Raw genomic sequence first — 24,366 nt, 5'->3', positions numbered from 1 at the left:
CTATACCCGTCTGGAGGTAAGGACAAAAAAAGCTAGATGAAAAAAAGTCACTGGATTCAAGAGCTGAACATAATTAGGGGCTCAGCGCTGAACATAGTGTTTTAGACTTGCATTTTTTTCCTGTACTAAAGAAATATAACTCCAGGCAGGAGGTCGACAAAAATCTTGCCTTCCAGAGAATGTTTAACCAGGAAAAAGTCAAATTAAGATCCTAACTACTGACTTCGCCTACGAAAGTATGAAAATTATGTATAGTAAAGTCTGAAAATTAAGCGAGTAAGGCACGGCAGGTCTGGACAAGGTAGAAGAGGGGAGGTAAAAGGTAGGGGAAGAATGGAGGGGGACGAGGGAGGGCAGAGCAGGGCAGGAGTGTGGAGAGAAAGGAAAGGGCGAGGCAGGACAGGGCAGGGCAAGACAGGCAGGACAGGGCAGGACAAGGCAGGTAAGAGATGAACAAGGCAAGGCAGATAGAGATAGGACAGGACAGGGAAGGGCAGGACAGGAGGGTGGGACTTTATAAAGCAGAAAATGGTAAGGCAGGGCAAGGCAGAAAGAGAAAGGGGGTGGATAGGGGCAACAGGTCAGGACAGAGCAGAGGAAAGAGAATGGGTAGGGAGGTCAAGGCAGGGCAGGGGGAAGGGGACAGGTAGGGAGGCCAGGGCAAGACTGATTTGGGAAGGGGAAGGAAGGGGTAATTTATTGAAAGGGTAAGGAAAGGTAGGGTAGGACAGTGGATGGGAAGGGAGATTGATAGAGAGGACAGGTTATGGCAGGGTAGGATAGAGTACGCGAGCAGATGGTGAGAGTTACTGACAAAGGAGGTAGAGCAGGGCAGGGGCAAGGGAGGGGATTGTACGGGGAGAGGGACGTGGGTCGGTATATGACATCGTTCTATAATAACATCTTTCTCCAAGCCTCTGGTCGCTATGTGTGTAATGCTAGCTATGCGGCCCCTGACCCCACCCCACCCCACCCCCACCACCACCACTACACCTCACTCCTCCAACCTTCACTTTTTCTTCCTCTTCACTGTCTTCTTTCCCTTTCCACCTCTTTCTTCCTTTCAATCCCTCTTTTCTCTCCGTCTTCTTCCACTGACATCTGCGCTTCCTTTGTATTCTCTCTTCTTCCTGTCTTTTCTTTACCGACGCAGGTGGGCGCACACACACACACACACACACACACACACACACACACACACACACACACACACACACACACACACACACACAGTATCTTTCTGTTCTGTTTATCTGTCCCTGTCTGTCTGTCTGTCTGTCTCACTGTCTCTGTCTCTGTCTGTCAGTCTGTCTGCCTGCCTGTCTCTATCTGTCTAACTGTCTGTCTGTCTCTCACACTGTTTGTCTGTCTCACACTGTATATCTGTCTGTCATTCACACAGTCTGTCTTTCTGTCTGTCTCTCTGTCTGTCTGACTGTCTGTCTGTCTCTGTCTCTGTCTCTGTCTCTGTCTATCCCTGTCTCTGTCTCTGTCTGTCTGTCTGTCTCTGTTAGTCTTTATTCCTCGCCATTTTTCCTTGCATCTTCGCCTTTCATTCTTATTCGTCGTTTTATTTTTCCTTTCTTCTTTATCTCCTTTCCCCTCTTCCAGTTCTCCCCTTGCTCTAATTGCTTTTCATTTTTCTAACAATTTTATGTCAATATATATTCATTCTTGTCTGTCATTTAATATTTGCTTCCTCTTCATTCTTCTTCTCCTTCCTTTTCCTACTCACTCTCTTCTACGGTGTCTTTATTTCTTTTTCTTCCTCATCTTCTCTCTCGTCTTTTCTCTTTCTCTCCTCTCTGCTGTCTTAATGTGGTATTCATGTTTTTGTTCTTCAGCTTCTTCTCTGTCCTCGTCGTGGTTCCATGTGTCGTCATCATCATCATCATCATCATCATCAACATCATCATCTTCCTCGTCTTCCTCTTATACTGTTCCCCTTTAAATATTTTTTCTCTCTCTTTTATTCTTGAGGACTGTGCCCCATCTCTTCCTTTGCCTTATTTTGTAAATCCTTCAGCTTCTGCCTTATCGTCTTCTTTCTTCTCCCTTTTTCTGCTTTCGCCTTTTCTTCTTTTTTCTCTTCTTCGACCTGTAAGATCGGTAACACCGAAAATGAAACTATAACTTAGTTCAGTAGATAATAAGGCTTTTCCGGGAATGGGAAAGGGGTGGTAACAGAGAGGAATACTTGGCTGCCAAACGAAGCGCTAGAAAGGAGGTATACAGGCCAAAATCTGAGTCTCGGACACTTTTACTGGATAACCAATATAGCGCTGAAAGGAAGAGTCTGGCATTGAGGGTGGCATTAGATGATGAAGGAAAACAGGGATATCCTAGGTGAGCGGCGTGTGAAAAATTATGAGGGAATGGTAGTACAGGATAGTATAAGGATATTAAAGACGCCTGGAGCGAACATTGTAACCGGTTGCTGAAAGAGGAGTTTGACTCGAACAGGGAAAGTTTGTCAGCAGATCCAGTGTTTGGCCCTTGGCTTTTGATTGATGCTGCTATTGTGAGCTGGGCAATAGACAGGATGCAGCTGGGGAGGGCGGCAGGTGTGTCTGGGTTGACTGCCGAAATGCTGAAGGCCTCAGGCGATATAGAAGTGAGTTTAGTTATTGATTTAATAAATACCATTCTATAAAAGTGTGTTGTCCAGATGAATTGCTGAAGAGTGTGATTATATATATATATATTTTTTTTTTAATGCGACGAAGAAGGAACCAAAGGCCATGAGTCCGCAGTAATAGTTCCCTCCAAGAGAAAAACAAAATACAATAGAGAGCCAAATTCAGATCCGATCATTTTGAGATGCCTGGACACACTGCGTTTGAAAGACTGGAGATCATAGGCAGCAGGAAATACAGACAGAGGGAGACAGTTCCAGAGCTGACCTGTTGCATAAATGAAAGACTGGGAGTAACGGTTAACTCTTGCATTAGAGAGTTGGTCAGAAAAGGGATGAGAGTTTGCTGCCAGACGGGTGCTACGCGCCCGTCGTAGAGGTGGAGGAATGCAAGCAGACAGTTCAGAGTAGCAGTGACCATTAAAGTAGCGATAGAAAAGAGATAAAGATGCAACATTGCGGCGAAGAGACACAGGTTGAAGGGAGTCAGTAAGAGGAGGAGAGTTAATGAGACGAAAAGCCTTTGACTCCACCCTATTCAGAAGAGCTGTATGTGGGGAGCCTCCCCACACATGAGAGTTGTACTCCACACAGGGGCGGATAAAACCCCTGTATAGAGTCAACAATTGTGCAGGGGTAAAGAAAGAGCGGAGTCGGCTAAAGCACACCCAATCTCTTGGAAGCAGATTTTACAAGAGATATAATATGATCTTTCCAAGATAAGTCCCGAGTAAATGAAACCTCAAGCATGTTCAAGGATGATGCAGGATTAAGCTGAATATTATTAAACATTAGTGGGTATACTTGTGGAAGATTTTGTCGGGTTGACAGGTGTAAGAACTGAGTCTTAGATGCATTAAAAACAACCATATTATTTTTACCCCAGTCAGAGATACGAGCCAAGTCAGACATTAGGTGTGCCATAGCCTCATCCCTTGTTTGTTGAAGTAACTGTTGAGATGGGCGTTGTGTGAACCGAATGGAAAGGTGAAGGGTGGAGTCATCAGCGTATGAGTGGATAGGGTTAGATGTACAGCTTAGAAGATCATTGATGAATAAAAGGAAGAGAGTTGGTGATAGGACAGAGCCCTGAGGAACACCACTGTTGATAGATCTAGGAGAAGAACGATGGCCGTCTACAACAGCGGCTATAGAACGACCAAAAAGGAAGCTAGCGATGAAGGCACAGATAGAAGGATAGAAACCGTAGCAGGGCAGTTTGGAAATTAAAGATTTATGCCAGACTCGATCGAAAGCCTTTGAGATGTCAAGTGCAATGGCAAAGCTTTCGCCAAAGTCCCGAAAGGAGGATGACCAGGAGTCTGAAAGGTAGGTGAGAAGATCGCCAGTGGAGCGTCCCTGACGGAACCCGTACTGACGATCGGAAAGAAGGTTATGATAGGAAAGATGCCTTAAAATTTTTCTATTGAGAATAGACTCGAAAACTTTTGAAATACAGGACGTTAAAGTAATTGGACGATAGTTGGAGGGTTGGGAGTGGTCACCCTTCTTTGGGACTGGCTGAATGAGAGCAAACTTCCAGCAAGAAGGAAAGGTACAAGTTGACAGACAAAGGCGAAAGAGTTTGTCTAGGCAAGGTGTAAGCACAGAAGCACAGTTCTTGAGAACAACAGGAGGGACCCCATCAGGCCCATATGCCTTGTTAGTACTGAGGCCAGTGATGGCAGAAAATACATAAACTGAAGAAATTTTATTGTCAGCCATGAGGAAGTCAGAGGGGGGAAGTGATGGAGGAACAGCACCGGAATCGTCTAAGGTGGAATTGGAGGAGAAAGTCTGTGCTAAGATATCTGCTTTATCAGTAGAAAAAATAGCTACAGAACCATCAGAGTAGAAAAGAGGAGGGAAGGATGATGAGGTAAAGTTGCTAGAAAGATTTTTGGTAAGGTCCCAGAAGGAGCGGGAAGAATTCGAGTTGGAGAGTTGAGAGCATTTAGTATGGATGAAATTATTTTTAGTAGAGCGAAGAACAGACTTAGCACGATTCCGGGCAGAAACGTAAAGATGATGTGATTCAGGGGTGGGTTGGCTCCGGTACATTTTGTAGGCCCTCTCCTTGTTGCGGACAGCATTAGAACAAGCGTGATTAAACCAAGGCTTTCTTGCGTTAGTCAAAGGATATGAGAAAGGAATATATGCTTCCATGCCCAAGAGAATAACCTCCGTAATGCGCAAGGCACACTTAGATGGCTCCTGGCCATGGAAGCAATAATCATTCCAGGGAAAATCAAAGAAGTACTGCCTGAGGGCCTCCCAGTCCGCGGCTCCAAAATGCCACAGATGACGTTTCCCTGGAGGGTTCACAGGCCGTACCGGAGTGATAGGACAGGTTAAGGTAATAAGGTTGTGATCGGAGGAGCCCAACGGAGAGAAAAGATTAACAGAGTAAGCAGAAGGATTAGTTGTGAGGAAGAGGTCAAGTATGTTGGAGCTCTCTCCAAGGCGGTCAGGGATACGGGTAGGGTGCTGTACAAGCTGCTCTAGGTCATTAAGGATAGAAAAGATGTAGGCTTGTTCACCAGGTGGATCCGTGAAAGGAGAGGAGAACCAAAGGTGGTGGTGAACATTGAAATCTCCTAGAATGGAGATTTCAGAGAAAGGAGAAATGGATAGAATGTGTTCCATCGTAGAAGTAAGATAGTCGAAGAATTTTTGATAGTCAGTAGAATTAGGGGATAAGTAAACAGCACAGACATATTTAGTCAGAGAATGACAAGAAAGCCGAAGCCAGAGTGTAGAGAATTCAGAAGAATCGAGTTCAGGAACACGAGAGCAAGATAAGTCGTTGCGTATATATACACAACAGCCACCTTTGGCTTTGAAATGAGTATAGAGAAAGTAGGAGGATACAGAAAAGGGTTTGCTGTCAGTTGCCTCAGACAGCTGAGTCTCCGTTAGAAAAAGAAGGTGAGGTTTAGAGGAGGAGAGGTGGTGCTCAACAGAGCGAAAGTTAGAGGAAAGGCCGCGAATGTTGCAGAAATGAAGAAGAAGAGAGTCAGACAGTGGTTCCAGGCACCTCGAGTCGTCACCGGGAGAGGGGCGGATGGTGAGGGCATTTATGGTCCCCCCCCCGGGGACTCCGAGGCTTGGGGAAGAGACGCCATTTTTGTTGAATTTTGAATAGGAAGTGTAGTGTGTAATGTTCATGTAGTTTGGTGTAGATAGTTAGAGAAATTTGTACTGGAGAGCATGCTGGCCTACTCTCTGTGTAACTGAGACACTGAAAAAGTTCAGCAAAGGGGGATGGTCAGGAACTAGTCCTGAGGGCTGATGAAACGGGAGCTCCAGCACTCCCTGTCATCAGCTTTCCATCCACCTCGGGAGTACTGCCCTGCTCGACTGGTGCTACAGTCTACTCCTACATAGGGAAGGGCGATGCCTTGGAAAAAAGAAATTATAGAGGCATAAAATTTTTGGACCAGATAATGAGGGCACTGGAGAGAGTCCTAGAAGGTATGGTTAGGGAATGGGTGAATATTGAGATGCAATTTGGGTTTAAGCCAAGCAAAAGGACCACTGATGCCATGTCCATTGTCCGCCAGCTTCAGGAAAATTATATAGGAATGAAAAGGGAGCTGTACTTTGTTTTTCTTGATTTAGAGAAAGCCTTTGACATAGTCGCAAGGGAAGTGATGAAGTGCTCAATGAGAAAGTTTGGGATCGAGGCGCGGCTTGTTAGAGTGGTTATGGCTATGTATGTGGGTGCTCGCTCCCAGGTAGGAGTGAATGGAGATTTTAGTGATGAGTTTTCTGTGAATGTTCATCGGGGGTCAGTCTTGAGCCCCTTATTGTTTGTCATGTGCTTGAATCTCTCTCTCGTGACCTCAGAAATGGATTCCCTTGGGAAATGTATGCTGATGACCTGATGCTGACTGTAGAGAATGAAGGAAAGATTCAGGAAGTGGAGAGACGGAATGGGGCACAAGGGTTTGAGAGTAAATGTGGATAATACAAAAAAGGTGATATCTAGGGCTGGTGGTGGTACTCCAAAAGCGGAGGGAGACAGGCCATGTGCAGTTTGCCACAAAGGTGTCGGAAGTAACTCCACCTTGTACAGTATTTATGATAGGTGGGTGCATAATAGATGTAATAATAATGGAGATAGATTAGGAGATAATGGTGATTATGTGTGTGTAGTGTGTCAGGGAGATCATGTAGAGATTGTCAGACGTGAACGGACTGATTTTGCTGGTGAGTCTCTTGAGTGTATGGAAGAGCTCTGTTATTTGGAGTCACGTTATGTGTTGGAGGTTGGCCATTTAAGGATTTTGTTTAAACTAGCACAAGAACGATTTTGTTTAGTTAAAATTCTAGTAGTTCGAAGTGAAGTACGTTATCACAATTAGCTATCTCCTTACTTTGGAACAACGAATTTATTTAGGTCAACACATGGCAACTTTGTTTTCCGGGGATTTTTGTTTATGGTTTCTAGTAGAGAAGGGGAGAGTGAGGAGCTAGTAAAGGGATAGTACTGAGAGGGGAGAAAAAGAAAATATGAGAGTCGGAGAAAATCCTAGAGGTCAAAGGTGTTACGTAACTTGCGGCAGCCTCTTTGGTGTTTTGAGTAAGCTGTGTGCGTGTGTGTGTGTGTGTGTGTGTGTGTGTGTGTGTGTGTGTGCTTGAATATATATATGTATTCGTGCTCCCCAGGTTATTAAATCTTAACCTACCTTAAACTTGTGTGTGTGTGTGTGTGTGTGTGTGTGTGTGTGTGTGTGTGTGTGTGTGTGTGTGCTTTAACTACCTGAGACGCCAAACGCCAGGTATATGAGGGAACGGATGATGTTTACTTGCTCCCGTCCTCTCTGTATTATCACATTACCGTCCTACGCAGTGAAGCTCAGACTCAGTAAATCGGTAGGTAGGAGGGTATATGTTTTTAGACGTGGGAGCATCTTGAGAAGTGTCTCTGTCTGTCTGCTTCTCACTAACGATTTTTTGGACGTGAAGTGTTCCATTCCCGTAGACGAGCAGAGTCACACCACATTAAATCACATTGCACGGTTACATACCATCCTCAACTCATCGCACAAAATCACCCTCCCACACCAAGCCACAATCACACCAGGCCACATCACACCACACCACACCACACCACCACACCACACCACACACCACATCACACTACACAAAGAGCATTAATCGAGGTGGTCTGAAGCTCCTGAATCTACTGTACTTTTTCTGTACTTGATAAAATACCTGCCACATCAAATGCCAGGGATGTGTGAACGGTTGGCGTCTGCATGTTCCCCATCCTCTCCTACCTTCCGGCGCTGCGATGCTTACACACTCAGTTAGCCCGTATCTGTTCGGGTATATTTATTTCTACTTTTCTTTCTGCAACTAGACGCTCAGATAATAAATTCTTGCGGCGATGGAGTTAAGGAAGGATATATCAAACCCTTCCACTTCAAAAAAGCCTTCCTGGGTGAATAAAATCGTCTGGAGATAGAAAGGACAGAAGTTTTACAAATATTTTATCGGATTGAAATGGTTATCGAGGATCTCCTGTGCTGAATAAAAAACGTCGTAAGGTAATGGGGAAAATCATTGTACTGACATGGGTATTGGATATTGTGTCTGACCCACTTATTTCCCTTGTCCCAGTTCACCTAGTACTGTTATTAGGGACCTGGATGCAAACTGAACTGTCGTGGGTCTTATTCCGGGAGAGGATTGTGACTTGGCAAAAATCTGTCCTCTGTCTTAATGACCCCTGTTCAAGCTATAGGTATAAACATTTCTTCTAATTCTTGCCGTACGATTGGCCTCTCTCAGCTGAATGAAATCGTCTGGGGTAACAACACACTGACTAAAAAAAACAGAAGTAAAAATGCGTCATAGCACAACAAGCGTCAAGTTAAAAGGAAGAAACGGGAAAAGCTTAGTGTAGTTGAGGGGAGGTTAGTTAGTTCAAAAAGTTTTTTTTTTTTATTAACTGACTTCACAAGAGCTAAGTCAAACAACTTGGATTACATAAATTCTGTCTGTCTGTCTATTTATCTATCTATCTACACACACACACACACACACACACACACACACAAACACACACACACAAATCTATCTATTTATCTATCTATCTGTCTATCTATCTATCCATTTATGTATGTATGTATGTATGTATGTATCTATCTATCTATCTATATGAATGTATGTATATATACAATTTTGAGGAGTTATCAGTATAAGATCATCAGAAAGAAATAGGAGTGTTTACTAGACTAGGGAGGGAGAATCTTGTTTTCGTCATATTTTGCTTAGAAATATAGGTAGCTACATAGACAAATGAAGATAAGTTTACTTCGACATTAAACAGTTGGTAATGCAGTATTTCCATGGCAGGTTGATAAACAAAACTAATTAAACCTAATTTCCTCGACATATAATATGGAATATAATATCACAGAACCAGTCACTCATTTATTTTTTGATGAGGGAGGATTTCTAGAAGGAGCACTGTCCGTCGGCCTATCATTAGCAGTTTAAGGCAGCAAGGTGGTTTGCTCCCGTAGACTTAAGCAACTTTGGCAGAACCCCATTTTAGGGCACTAAAGTTCGCGCAGCACACCCGTAGACCTTCGCGACTTAAAGAGGAGCCTCAGGTTTGAGCCCTGAAGATTTTGCATATATCCAGTACTTTTATACTTGGTTGTATACGTCAGTCACCGCTTACTAATACTGGTAACTCGTTTTGTCATTCTAGTCCAGTACAGTTTCAGATCCCCTCCCACTAAGTTAATTTTTGCTCATCTTTCAGTCACAGTGTTATATATTCAGTGATTTAGCGCATTCATTTTTCCATGTGTTTTGTCTTTAATTCATAGTTTCGTAATATCCTCAGGTAAAGTATTTTTGAGTGTCATTCACCTCTTCGTATTCATTTCTTTTACTTCTCTTTCATTCAGCGTTTCATGCTAATTCTGTGTTATCTTTACCTTGCACTATCAAGTCATCGCTCAGTCTGCCTATCGTCATATTTTCACTCAGCTTTATGTAATAGAGGGTGGCTTATCTGATCTTATCTCGGGGTTGTCGGCCTCCTCACTCAACACACCTGTCTAAACTCACACCTGTTCTCTCCATACCTATCTCCCTTCTGCCTAAACTCACAATTCTCTCACTTCTTGCCACACGCACACCGCCCTCACATGACACTATCTCACTTCTGGTCAAATTAACACCTTACACTTTTGTCCAGACTCTAACTTGTCTCAGTTCTGTCCTAATCCACACCTCTCTTCCTTTGGTTCAAGCTCACACCTCATTTTTAGCCAAACTCACACCTCCTTCACATCTTGTCAAAGCCACACCTCTCTCACTTCTGTCCAATCTCACTTCTGTTCAAACACACATCTCTCTCACTTTTGTCCAAACTCACAGCTCTCTCATTTCTTTCCAGTCTCACACCTCGCTCACTTCTGCCCAGTCTCTCACAACTCTCTCACTTCTGTCCAGTCTCACTCCTCTCTCACTTCAGTCCAATCTCATACCTACCTCACTTTCGTCCAGACTCACATATTTCTCACTTCTGTCCAAATTCACACCTTTTTTACTTCTGTCCAGACTCACATCTCCCTTACTCCTCGTCAGCATCATACCCGTCCATCTCATACTTGTGTACTGCACATATCTTCAGTTCTGTCTATTTCACCTGTCCTCTCACACCTGTCATTTCTGTCCATCTCACACCGCAGTCATGACCACCACACCTATTCAGCACACCTGTCCATTACACACCTGTCCATTACCTACCTGTCCTCCACATTTCTCTCCATCACACACCTGTCCACCACAAACCTGTCCATCATAGAGCTGTCCATCACACACCTGCCCACTGTACACTTATCTAACCACATACCTACCTAACCTCACTCCTGTCCATGGCACACCTTTCGAACTGCACACCTCTCAAGATTCACACCTGTTCAGCTTCACACCTGTCTAATCTCAAGCCTGTCCACCCTCATACCTGCCAATCTCACCTGTATGTCTCACCTGTAGTCTTGCTTATCGTGTTCCCTGCTTTTTAATCGTTCTGCCTTTACTTTTCACGAAAAAGTGATATTCATTTTTTTCTGTAATATCCGTCATTCAGAGAGCTTACTTTAAAATAACAAACTAAAATCTTAATATATTTTCTCTTGCAATTAGAATCTCTGTCTGTCTGTCTCTCACTCTCTCTCTCTCTCTCTCTCTCTCTCTCTCTCTCTCTCTCTCGAGCTGGTGCTGCTGGACATATCACCATTCAGCTGTCACTTCCAATATTTGTTCCATTCACTGAGCAGCATTGTTCTCTGTTTGCTCTTTGTCATGAGGGTGAAGCCAGTTTCATTCTTTGTTTCACCGTCTGGTCCTTTACAAGATTATTTCACATTATATTATAGTTGCAGACATTCATTCCCTTATGTGTTTCTTTTCCTCATATCCTACTACAGTGCTTCCCTTTAGCAACCGATATACCCATTCCATTACGTCGTATGATATTTTCATTTGCGTTTTGTGACTGTTTATTATTTATATCTTAGCTTAACCCTTCGTGGGCAAATGGGATCCCTGCGGACCCCAGCATGTTTTTAAAATGTTGCCATTAAGCCATTTTTTACTTTCACAGCCTGGCCTCTTATAACTTTTGTTGTAGATGGTTATTTTATATCCTCATAAAATTTGAGCGAAGAATCTCTCACGAATTAAGGAGTGACATTGCTATAAATGTCAGTGGGGTCCGCCAGGACCCCACCTGGCCTTTCGTGTGACAAATTTTTTTAATATATATATTTTTTCAGATATTTCAGGTTATAAACATTAGGACAATCACAATACCAGTAACAAAGTTTTATGCCTCAATGGCGGTGGCAGAAGGTGACCAAGAAGAAGAAAATTATTCAGATGGTGATTTATCTGTATCCGACGCTGATGATTATGAATTGCTTGAACGATCGGACAGTGAAATTACTGTGAGTAGTACTGCGTCTCCTGTGAGTGCTGATGATGCAAGTGGTGGTAGTAATACAGAAGATGCTCATCAAGATGATAAAACAAGAAATTGTTGTACCAAATTTGAACATTATAGGGATAGTTTTATTTTATCTATCTATCTATCTATCTATTGCCAGACGCCTCAATCCCGTTTGGGGTGGCCACAAACAAATCGCCTCCAAGTCGCCCTGTCCCCCGCCATTTCACTGCCCTGCTCCCAACTCACACCCCCCTCTCTCATATACCTCTCCACCCCATCCCTCCATCTCATCCTCGGCCTCCCCCTCCCTCTTCCCCCCTCCACCTCACTCACATACACTGTCTTCGTCAGTCTTTCACCCTCCATCCTCTCCACATGGCCAAACAACCTCAGTGTGTTCCTCATAACGCTTCCTATCACATCAACATCAACACCACAACGCTGCTTTATATCCTCATTCGTCAGCCTGTCTCTCCATGTGACTCCACATGCTCCTCTTAAATAACTCATTTCCACTGCTCTCACTCTTGACTTGTGTCCTTCCAACAACGTCCAAGCTTCACTTCCGTACGTTAGAGTTGGTATCACAATACTGTCATGTAGTAACTTTTTCACTTCCATGCTCACTTCCCTGTTTCTTATCACTACTTTCAAAGAACCAGCAACCTTTCTTCCCTGCTGTACCCTTTCAAGCACTTCACCCTCCAAACCTCCATCCTTACTCATCACACTACCCAAGTACTTAAACGTACTCACATTTTCCAATTTTATGATCATGCTAATTTACTTTACACATGAACTTGTTATTACTTTGAGAACCTGTTCCAAGAATACTGACAATCAGACATTCAGATAAGTGCAGAATCAGTTCTTCCACACTCAAACTTTAATAAAATTGTGATTTAAAAAACATGTTAAAATAATAATAATAAACAAAAAAAACAAAAGCAAAAAGGGACACTTGGTGCGTTGGTTCCACGTGCCGTGTCCTGGGCATCATGTGTACAAAGTTTAGTAGATATAACTTTATGAATATGGCAGAAATACACCATTGAAGTTTGGGGTCCGCCGGGACCCAATCGGCCTTCCATGTAATTTGGAAACCCCATGCCCACGGAGGGTTAAGGTATCAAATCTTCCATCACATGAATGTTGGGTGTTTGTGTTTCTTTGCTTCTCCTACTGTATCATTAAAAATGTTTTTTCATATCCCTGGATCTATGGCTGAGTATATCTTAGGATTGCCTTCATCGTACATCTATTATTCAATGTAATAATTGTATTAGCTGCTCTCTCGTTTTTACTGGCACTGAGAAGATATTCTGTATAACCAGATGGGTGTTTAATAAAAAGAACCAAATACCATAACTATTCCTTTTCATCTTCTTGTTGTAGCATATCCTGACAGTGCCAGAAAATTCTGTTCACACCTCTCATGTTTGTCTTACCTTATAAACACGTGTCGTATTGCATTTCACATTTCACATTTCTTCAAGAAGGTGCGCTGAGGTTGGGTTACTATTCAGAATTAAATACTTTCTATACCCGGGTGTTCCACTAGTAAGCTTCCATAAGCAGCCAAATCATGTCCAGGTGCCTTAGCATCCTTTGCTCTGAAGCAGGTCTGACCACAACCGTGACCAGTTTGGTTCATCATTGTTGGGACGCAGGGAACATGGGTTGCTTGGAAGTGTCATGGTGGTATAGAGGGAGAGTTGTTGAACCCTGGTACATGCTTACTCAAGGCGATTTGGCAAGGAGAGCACTTTAGGGTCGGTATTCTTTTTGGCTAAACAGACTGTTTTCTACTATCTCTTCCCCTCCATCGCATGCATAGCGAAATACTACATTTTGTCTATTTCACCTTGATATTCTCTTTCATGCCTCAATTTTCATTTGAATATTGATGTATTTGGGATGAAGAACATATAGCTAAGAGTCACCTATGCCATATGTAGAAATATGCTGTTAAGGAAGAGGTGTCAGGGAGCCTTCTTAGCTGACGAGAATAGGGACTTATTACAGATTCCAGAGAGTGAACTTATCTTGAAGGATTACAGCTAACTGGTATAGCGTCAGTGGTCAGTATGACACAAAAGCTATCTCGTCACGAAAAGATAAAGTCGTACCAGGAAAATTAATGTGCTCCTGATTGGTTTAGTTTCATTAATCATAAGAGATAATAAGGCGTGTACTTTGGGATCTAATGTACTGGGAGTGTATTTTTGTTTTAATATTATTCTTGCTGTCGGGGCAGTGACCTATATCAATATGCTTTGAGGATCAAGTACTTTAATTAATCAACCAGTCACTCTTCGCTATAACAAAGCAGTATTCTGTCGGTAAAATATCGTCAAATCCAGACCCAGCAAAAGCCTAAAATAAAGCGGAAACCACAGGCGAGGGCGGAGACAGTTGCAACATGAACGGGTGGTGTAACGAGGCTGGGAAATCTTACCAACTTTCACCGTAATGACGTCATATAAACCTACATCTTTTACCGTAATGGCATCGTCCTATAGGCCTACACACACCCTGGCCGATTCCCTCATACTCTAAGGCCTTGTATAAGTTTCTCAGATATTAACATGGAGGCCTCGGACTTTCACAGGACCCTGCTTTTTGTTGTTTGTCACAAGAATTTTTTTTGTTTCTGATGGGTCTGTTTATTTATGCTCTTGCACTGTATTTTTGTTTTCTGGCTATTACATTCATCTGCCTCTGTGTGTGTGTGTGTGTGTGTGTGTGTGTGTGTGTGTGTGTGTGTGTGTGTGTGTGTGTGTGTGTGTGTGTGTGTGTGCGCGTGTGTGTGTGTGTGTGTGTGTGTGTGTGTGTGTGTGTGTGTGTGTGTGTGTGTGTGTGTGTGTGTGTGTGTGTGTGTGTGTGTGTGTGTGTGTGTGTGTGTGTGTGTGTGTGCGCGTGTGTGTGTGTGTGTGTGTGTGTGTGTCTGTCTGTCTGTTTGTCTGTCTGTCTGTCTCTGTCTGTCTGTCTGTCTGTCTCTGTCTCTCTCTCTCTCTCTCTCTCCATCCATCCATCCATCCATCCATCCATCTCTCTATATGCCTATCTATCTCTCTAGTTTTCTAAGTGTATATGTTCATCCCATTACCACCATTGTGTAAGATTACAGTCTCGCTTAAGGGCTGTTTTCGTCATGCTTTCTCATTCGCTGGTACATTTTTAGTTTTTATGATTCCTCAGATTTTTTTTTTCTCTTGGTTTGCTAGGCCTATACACTTCCCCTCTTAGCAGTCATATAAGCCTACGGACACGCTCGCGGGTCCATTCCGTCATGTCTCTTCATACGCCAAGGCCCTCTGGAAGTTTCTCTGATATTATACGTGGAAATACCAGACTTTCACTATTGCTCTTTTCGAGTTTTCCCTGAGGTTTGGTTGTCTGATATCGCTTGGAGTTTGGTTTGCTATACACTTTCTACATTAACTTGGTCCAGATTTTCGTCCTTTTGCTGCCCATTACACGTAGCTCAGTGCCAGACACCGCTACAGCTCTACATCCTTTCCACAACACTTCGTCTTGACTAGCATCATGTTCTGGCGTTAATCTATTGCTACAACTCAGCTTTCAAGGTGGGGAAATGTGGTCCTGGTCTTTTTCGGCAGCAAGTCATTAAGACCGTAACGTCCAAACTGCCAAACGGTCGGATCGCCTAAAGGCCAAAACAGCCAAACTTAATCAAGATGCCATTGTTGAAGTTAGGTTAGATTAGGTTACGGCCTAAACGACTTACTGCCAAAACGACCAGGTACTGTACAGAGAGAGGGCAGTTTTAGGCCGAGTTAGTGTAAAATGGACGTAGTATCGTTGTTTACGTTTCTGCAGGTAATTCTTTCTTGTTCCTAGTGTGTTATGTAAGAAGTTATCGGGTTCTCGATATTTGAGAGTTTTGGATTTCTGTTTGTTGGCTTCTTTCTCTACTGATTTTATATATGGCAATTTTAGTGTGTGTGTGTGTGTGTGTGTGTGTGTGTGTGTGTGTGTGTGTGTGTGTGTGTGTGTGTGTGTGTGTTTTAGTATCCTCTTAGATATATGTTTTGTCGTCGATTTAGTTTTGCATATATCGTTGTGTGCATATATTAGTGGTCAGTTTCCTCGTATAAGTAATAATATAAAACAATGCAAAAGTTGAATATCTGAATTAATTTTTTGACACTAATTTAAAAGTTTTGCCTCAGCCTGCGTACAAAATACATTACTCTAACATACCGAAATGACTGAAGGAAATATAATGAGGTCAACAACCTCTTCAACAAGGAAGAATTATTAAAGTTTTGAGTTAACGATTCAGTGATATTTCTGGATGTGCTGGCTTCCCGCTGGTTGTTGGGGTAAGTGAACTGTGGCTGATGGAGAGAGAGAGAGAGAGAGAGAGAGAGAGAGAGAGAGAGAGAGAGAGAGTGCAGCACAGTTCCCTTCTATATCCAACTTACCTGTGGAGAGAGAGAGAGAGAGAGAGAGAGAGAGAGAGAGAGAGAGAGAGAGTGTACAGCATAGTCCTGTTCTAAATCCAGCTTACCTGTGTTGCAAATAGCCGGTATATGAAAGTGGTGCGTGCTTCCCTTCCTGTTGTTAAAACATCCCACAGCCCGGTGGGAAGTTTTGTTATTCTTATCATTATTATTAGAACTTCCCACATCCATATGGGAAGTTTGTATGTTTTTGTCCTTATTATTACTATCATTATTATTATTATTATTATTATTAGTAGTAGTAGTAGTAGTAGTAGTAGTAGTAGCAGTAGTAGAAGTATCATCATCATTGTTATTATTATTATTATTGTTATTATTATTATTATTATTATTATTATTATTATTATCATTATTATTATTATTTTTGTTATTATTATTATTATTATTATTATTATTATTATTATTATTATTATTATTACTACTACTACTACTACTACTACTGCTACTACTACTACTACTACTACTACTACTACTACTACTACCACTACAACTTATTACATATTTTAAAATTGAGACTGTGGAAAATGCTATTTGGCCTATAGCCTTCAAACTTGGTCAACTTAGTCGTACAGCTGTCCGCTACTTTTGGCCAAATATAGTGGCAGTCCGTCAACCTGATCTCCGGATATTATCTAGAACAGAGAATGGTGAGTCAACCACGCTATCTCAAGAACCGCTTAAGCTAGGATTTTAACTACAAAATAGCCTTAAGGCGGACGCAGGCTGGAAGGGAGTATGGTTCTAAGTGGTTGATTATTCTCTGATACTGATTGGGGAAGAAAAAAAAATTGGGACTTTTCCGGTAATTCGGAATGTCACCTATTTTTCCATGAAGGCTTAACCCTATAGCGGCCAAACATGGACTTATAGACTGCGATGACCTAAGGTAACATGCACAGGATCAGTGACATTGACTTCAAGGTCTTTTTATAGCTCGACTTCTAGTAGGTAATAGCCGTGGGAAGTTTTTCTTTATCAGAATTGTCCTTGGACAGTTTAACGGTGTTCTAATTATTGTTGTTTTTCCTTGGACAAGACTTTGAATTAAACCATCGCCTCTCACATACGAGTAATGGCCAGCCTACTATTTTTACATGGTGTATTAACCCCGCCCAGCCCACCACCATTCTGCCCTGCCTGTCTTGTCCTCTTAATCCACCACATCCATTTTTTTTTTTTTTCCATCCCTCTCTTCCATACTGAAATCCGTGGTATTAATCCTCCTACCGCCAAGTCCGTTCCACACACCAGGTCCATCTTCACAGGGTGTAATCATCCTACCCTGCACTAACCACCTCCATCTTTGCCTATCCTACCCACTCCGTCCTGGCCACTCCAATCATTCCTTTTTTTTTTTTCTTTTCTTTTTTTCTTTTTTAATTTGTAGTCATAACTTACCGCTCCTTCACAGAGCATACTTTTCTTTAGCATCTCTCTCTCTCTCTCTCTCTCTCTCTCTCTCTCTCTCTCTCTCTCTCTCTCTCTCTCTCTCCACCATCTATCGTTATGGCAGCCAATCCCTCCCGTTCTTTTCCACCCCATCCATCCATTTCTACTTTGTTGAGCTGAAAATCATAAAAGTTGTTGCATCAACTCTCGGCCGACCAACACTCCTCATAATACCAGGTTATAATTATGTCCCCTTCGTTCTTACCACCTCCAGATGATGTTATTCAGTTTCACCTCATAGTGAAGAAGTTAATGGGGTGTAGCACTATTCTTGTTAAAACATGGATTAGATTTTCGTTAACATAGCTTTTTTTTTCTTGTTAATTTGATAAAGAAGGATAGTTACTTTTTGTTACTATTACTCCAGATTTTTCAGAGTAACCTGTTTGCACGGTACTTGACATGAGAATTTGAAATACCGGTGTTGGTGTATTTCTTCCATCCATCCATCATCCAATCCTACGTTGCCCCATGAAGAGCGTAGGAGCCCGGGGCTAGGAAAGTTAGTCCTGGCATTTAAGATGAGAGTGACCAGCCTCACTCATCCCTGAGTGGCATTACGTGAGCAATAAACCCCAACCATCCCTTGGATATAAACCTTCACCGGCTCAATCCGATTGGAGCACCTTTATTACCCACTAAACCACCAGGAGCCAAAATTTGGTTATATGGTTACCACCCAGCGTAGTAAATGGTTTCCTGGTGTACAGGAAACTATTTGGCTTGTCACTCAGTGTAGAGTCACCCACAGGCAGAAGGAAGAGGAAAGAAAGAAGGAAAGAAAGACATGAGAGGGAGTGTAAAGTCACTCGCAGGCAGAAGAAAGAGGAAAGAATGGAGGAAAGAAAGACAGAAGAGGATGGATGGAAAGAAGGATGGATGAGAGGAAAGGGCAGACACCCGAGAGCAGCACTACATCAAGTGAGTGGATGGTGAGTGCCCCCACCTACTATTTCAATGTGGTAAAAAACTGGAACTAGTTATGATGTAATTCAGGGGTTCGTAGTGTGTTTCTGCTCATTGCCCCTTCTGATCCTCATTTACCCCTGTGGACCCACCACTCATAGATGCTGTTAGTTGAAAAAAAAATGACTTTATCATCTGCACTGTTTATATTTCCAGCTGAATCATAAAAAGACAAAGTGTTTGTAGTAGCTGACAAACACAATAAATCCTATGTAGATATAATTGTGCAACAAATATATTTTCTAAAAAAGTTTCTAGTACCAGCAAAAATCCTTCCAACAGAAAATATTCTAACTACTTGTACCTGAGTAGCAAACAAAGTTGTATAAAGACATAACTATACAGTAGCTGCCGAAGGCTTGCTAACATTTTTTTTTAGAATAACGAATACCTTACTTTTAAAGTAGAAAAGAAGCTTCTTAAAGACATAAAATGCAATGTAACAGCGTAAAGTCTGTTTTTAAAAAATCTGGTAATTAGCTGCAAGCAACATTCCATTAAGATATAAAATATTTAACAGAAGCGAAAGGCCTGCTGGCAAAAATAGTATAACAATCAGCATATCATTTCCGAGGAGCAAATTATTAAAGACATAAAATTATTAAAGACATAAGATGTGCAGAGGCAATAGAAGGCCTGCTTACAAAAAATTCTAATAAATGGCACTTTAATCCCAAGTAGCAAATAAAATTATATAAAGACATAAAAGTACAGAAACAGCAGAATGTGGGCTAAAGAAATATTTTAGTAACCGTTACTTTATTGTAAATTACAGTAATTTTCAGTATCTGTGCTATTTTAATTAGCACAGACAAAGAAATGTGAGGATTCGCTAAGCAGTTAAGTTTGTGTGCCCCCTTCAGAAACCTACGGTGTCCACCTCATGACCAAATTTTTCCACGTGGGCCCATAGAAATGTGGCATGGTTCCATGGGGCAGCATATGCCCTACGCTGAGAACCACGATCACGGGAAAATCTGTGGTTTTCGGGTTAAATTTTTGTAATTTTACCTCGGCCTACCATCATCCCAACTCACCCATAGTTACCTCGACCACCCACACAAACCTCCACCACCATCATTTACCCCCATTGCCACCACCCACAGTTACTCCCACCACAAGCCACACTTACCCCGTACCGTAAAAAGCGTTCTAAATTATTTTGAAGAATTTTGTTATAAATTGTGGGAAGAATGCATTAATTTACAGTCAAAGAGCGATGTTATAACCCGTGTCGCTTGGTCATGCATGTGAAACAAGTCTCGTTCTCGTTCCCTGCTGCATGACGGTGGGAGGGTGGGAGCATGTGTGCTGGGGGCGTGGTAGTGTTGTGCTCACTGAATAGATCCGTAACCACGTGTAATACTGGGAATTTAATTTGGCAGTGGGTTTTCTGATAATAAAAACTCTCTTAACCAATTGTATTATTGGGGATTTTATTTGACAGGGGGATTTATGACAATGAAAACTCTCATAACCACTTGTATTATTGGAATTTTAATTGATATTTGGATTTATGATAACAGAAACTTTCTTAACCACTTGATGGGAATTTAATTGACAGTGGGATTGTTTTTAGCGAAAATTCTCTCAGTCAGTCAGGTGCATCTAAACAACGAAGTAGTTTTGAGAGGAAGAGAACTAAGTGCAAACGGAATATAACTACATACACGTAATTTTTTATACTGAAAGCTCTCCCTTATTCATCCATATACTTCTAGGCATAGGAGGCGACAGAGAAGCTTAGGCAAGAGTAGCGGAGGGTATAAGAGATCCGAATGGGAACTATCTCCTAGTAGTAGTAGTTGTTGTTATTGTTCCCTAGGCAGTCTGGCCGAACAGCCCCTAGTCCCTTAGGAAGGCCACGGCCGAGACCGGGCTTTCCCACAGAGCTCTCAAAGAGTATATGCTGTGTTGTTGGCGTAGGTGATTGTGTGTAATGCAGTCTTCCATAATGTGCTTAATAGTATGGGGTGCTGTGCTGCATCCTGGACAGGCATCAGGGACGGAGTCATCCAGCCTCTTCTGGTATAGCTTAAGAGGGATGGTGCCCACATCTCAGACTGGCCAGTTGGACCATGTCCTCACGAGGGAGATAGGATTCAGAAGGGTGGATATCAGGAGGCCGTACATGCAGCTATGTGTTGTCTTTGAGTGACTGAATGGAGCGGCGAGTGATCCGAGTGTGGATATGCTTCTGGAAGCTGGTCTGAAGTGGACGAGCGGGGAGATATGACAGTATTTGTGTATGGTATCGTGTGCTGGGTGTTGTTTTGATGTTCCTTGGTGTGGGTGGATGTGCTGCCATGTAATATTGTGGATGTTATGGGTTTGTGGAGGCTGCAGCAAGAAACTGGGTGCCTCTCATGTCTAGGTGATCCTTGACTTTGAGGACTTTGGTTTCTTGATGTAGGTAGTCTGTGGGTGTAATGGCTGTGCAGCCTGTGATTATTTCTAAGGCCTTGTTCTGTATGGTCTGTAGACTGTTGTAGTGTGTTTTGGTGAGGTTAGGAGCTCAGGCAGGGCTTGCATAATTCATCACTGAACGTATGTATTGTTTGCATACTGTGGTGGTGGCTTCTTTGTTGTGTCCGAATGTTGTATGGGCAAGTGACCTCAAGGCACTGAGTCTTAGTGTTATTTTATTTTTAATGTTTGTGATGTGTTGTTTAAATGACATTGATGTATTTTATTTGTGTGTGTGTGTGTGTGTGTGTGTGTGTGTGTGTGTGTGTGTGTGTGTGGTAGGGGAGTGTTGTTTATGGTGAGGTGTGGGATATGACTGTGTTCTGCTGCCCAGTTTGTGAGAAGGGTCACTGTAGATTTGGCTGGGGTTATTTTGAGCCTGTTTGTGGTGAACCATTCGTGTAGTGAGTTGAGGTAAGGTTGGATGATGTGTGCAGCTGTGTTTGCGTTTTGGTGCGCACATGTACAGTAAGTGTTTATCATCTGCATCTCCTAGTTATTCAAGTAGCCTACGTACAAAATGAAAGAAAAGTTTTCAGGAGCCGAATGCTAATCGTCCTCCAGACCTTTGGCAGCCATTTTGGTGAAATTGACCTTGACCCCGAGTGCCCATTTTCGAACTCTTCCAAGATTATGGCTATATCTTGATACCCTAAAGATTTCATGTTGATAAGCCGTTCATGAGATATAATGGTAACACACACACACACACACACACACACACACACACACACACACACACACACACACACACACACACACACACACACACACACACACACACACAGGCGGGCAAAAACATTATCGCTCCGCATTGATAAGAAGTAGCCTCATAGTGAAACGATGAGAACTAAATAGGAACTGCCTCTCAATCACTCAAATATTAACTGGGCTATGTAAGAGATTTGATTTAGTAGTAATAGTGGAACGTCGGGAATCCAGTGGTATGTCTCTTAATCAGGTGAATGCATATAAAAGAAAGAAATAGCCTAACTGGACAATATAAGAATAAATGGGATCTTTATATTGATTCAGAGAGAGAAAAAAAAATGGACTATAGAAGATTAAAGGGGAACTGACTCTTAATTAGTCAAATCCATAGGCAGTATACCATTAAAAGGGGCACTGTTCCTTTTTTAGTCAAATATATATGAAACATTTGAGGGATATCAGGTTAAATAGGTACTGGTTCTTAATCAATCAGATGCATGCAAAATACTTGGGCGATATGAGATTAAACAGAACGCGCCTCCTACTCAATCTCTTACTCAGTCTTTCCCCCAGTCTCTTACACAGTTTCTTATTCTGCCTCTTAAGCACTCAAATGCATATGAAGTATTTCGGCGTTATGAGACTACATGAGAAGTGTCAGATAATCAATCAGATGCATGTATATTTGGGCAGTTTAAGGTAAGTTCCGAGACTGATAATGGGAGGAAATGAGTCAAGCAGAAGCGCAGCTGGTAAGATAAGGTGCTGATGAAGTAAAGGGTGAAGTAAAAAGTTGTTGGAGAGAAGACATGGGTTTGGTAAAGGGCAGAGACGGAGGGTTTGAAGAGAAGCAGAGAGAGTAGAGAGGACACTTATTGGTTAGTAGTATAGATAATGTTAGGAAAGTACTTTGAGATGGTTTGGCCATATGGAGAGAGTAGAGAAAGAGAGATTGACTAGCAGAGTGAATCTGAGTGAGGGGAAGGGGGAGACAGAGGATGAGACAGAGGGATGGGATGGAGAGGTATATGAGTGAGGGTGGTGGGAGCTGGAGGAAGGGCAGCCTGATGACGGAGGACAGGATGACGTGGGGTCAATTTATTCGTGGCCACTTTTTCCGGGATCGAAATTCTGGCTGTAGACAGAGGAATATATGGTCTGAAATGATGACTGGGCGGAATCCATCTTACGACCTATATTTGAGCGACTTCGAATATCGTAAGGGAGCAGAAATAGAAATAAGCCGGAAAGGAGGAGGGGTTAGTAAGCTTCCCAACCTTACGAGAATACCGCCCAGAAGCACTCAAACATACTCACAATACGATACGATTCGCAAGCCAGTTTACATCTTGGTTCTGCCTGTTTTAGTTCATTAATTTAGATTTATGCCCATCAACTGCATGAGAATCATTAAGGCAGATCATTACGTTGGATTCAAAATTTGAGGAGAGAATACTTTGCAACCTCTATTTCCCCTGTCTCACGTCTGCGCCTGTATCTATAAACACTCCTAGTACTAAGTTGTGTTTAAGAGTGTTTGTACATACGATTGTCTCCACTCATGCAGGTATTAGACAGTTCACAATCTACTTACAAACTCTCCTAATATTAAGTTATGTTTAAGATTGTCTATACATACCTTTGTCTTCACTGGGATAGCAAGACGAACTGTGAAACCTATTAACTGAAATGAAAATAGATAGATAGATAGAAGACCTGTTTATCGTGAACATTGGAAAGGATCTAAAAATACAATCGCTGGTCCCAGTGTAGGTGTAACTGACAAGGATAGCACTCTCCCCCCAAATCCACCTGCAATTTATATACTGTTAGTGAGCCCCTGCGTGACGTGGTTATGGGGTGGAGGGCGGTGGTGAGAGATGGAGGGTGGTGGTGAGGGGTGGAGGGCTTTTGTGAGAGGTGGAGGGCAGTGATGGTGAGGGGGAAAGGGCGATGGTGAGGGGAGGAGGGCAATGGTGAGGGATGGAGGGTGGTGATAGGGATGGAGGGTGGTGGTGAGGGGTGGAGGGAAGAGGTGAGGGGTGGAGGGTGGTGGAGGGGTGGAGGGCGGTGGCGAGGGGTGGAGGGCTGTGGTGAGGGATGGAGGGCGGTGGTGATGGGTGGAGGGCGGTGGTGAGGGGGGAGGGCGGTGGTGAGGGGAGGAGGGCAGTGGTGAGGGGTGGAGGGCGGTGGTGGAGGGATGAAGGGCGGTGGTGTGGGGTGAAGGGTGGTGGTGTCGGGTGGAGGGCGGTGGTGAGGGCTGGAGGGCGGTTGTAAGGGGTGGAGGGCGGTGGTTAGGGGTGGAGGGCGGTGGTGGAGGGGTGAAGGGTGGTGGTGAGGGGTGGAGGGTGGTGGAGGGGTGGAGGGCGGGAGGGCGGTGGCGAGGGGTGGAGGGCGGGAGGGCGGTGGCGAGGGGTGGAGGGCTGTGGTGAGGGATGGAGGGCGGTGGTGATGGGTGGAGGGCGGTGGTGAGGGGGGAGGGCGGTGGTGAGGGGAGGAGGGCAGTGGTGAGGGGTGGAGGGCGGTGGTGGAGGGATGAAGGGCGGTGGTGTGGGGTGAAGGGTGGTGGTGTCGGGTGGAGGGCGGTGGTGAGGGCTGGAGGGCGGTGGTAAGGGGTGGAGGGCGGTGGTTAGGGGTGGAGGGCGGTGGTGGAGGGGTGAAGGGTGGTG

The sequence above is a fragment of the Coenobita brevimanus genome, chromosome 69 (genome assembly GCF_032717465.1).
Source record: "Coenobita brevimanus isolate Jiangsu-jjx chromosome 69, ASM3271746v2, whole genome shotgun sequence".
NCBI lineage: Eukaryota > Metazoa > Arthropoda > Malacostraca > Decapoda > Coenobitidae > Coenobita > Coenobita brevimanus.
This window is presented reverse-complemented; position numbering follows the sequence as displayed.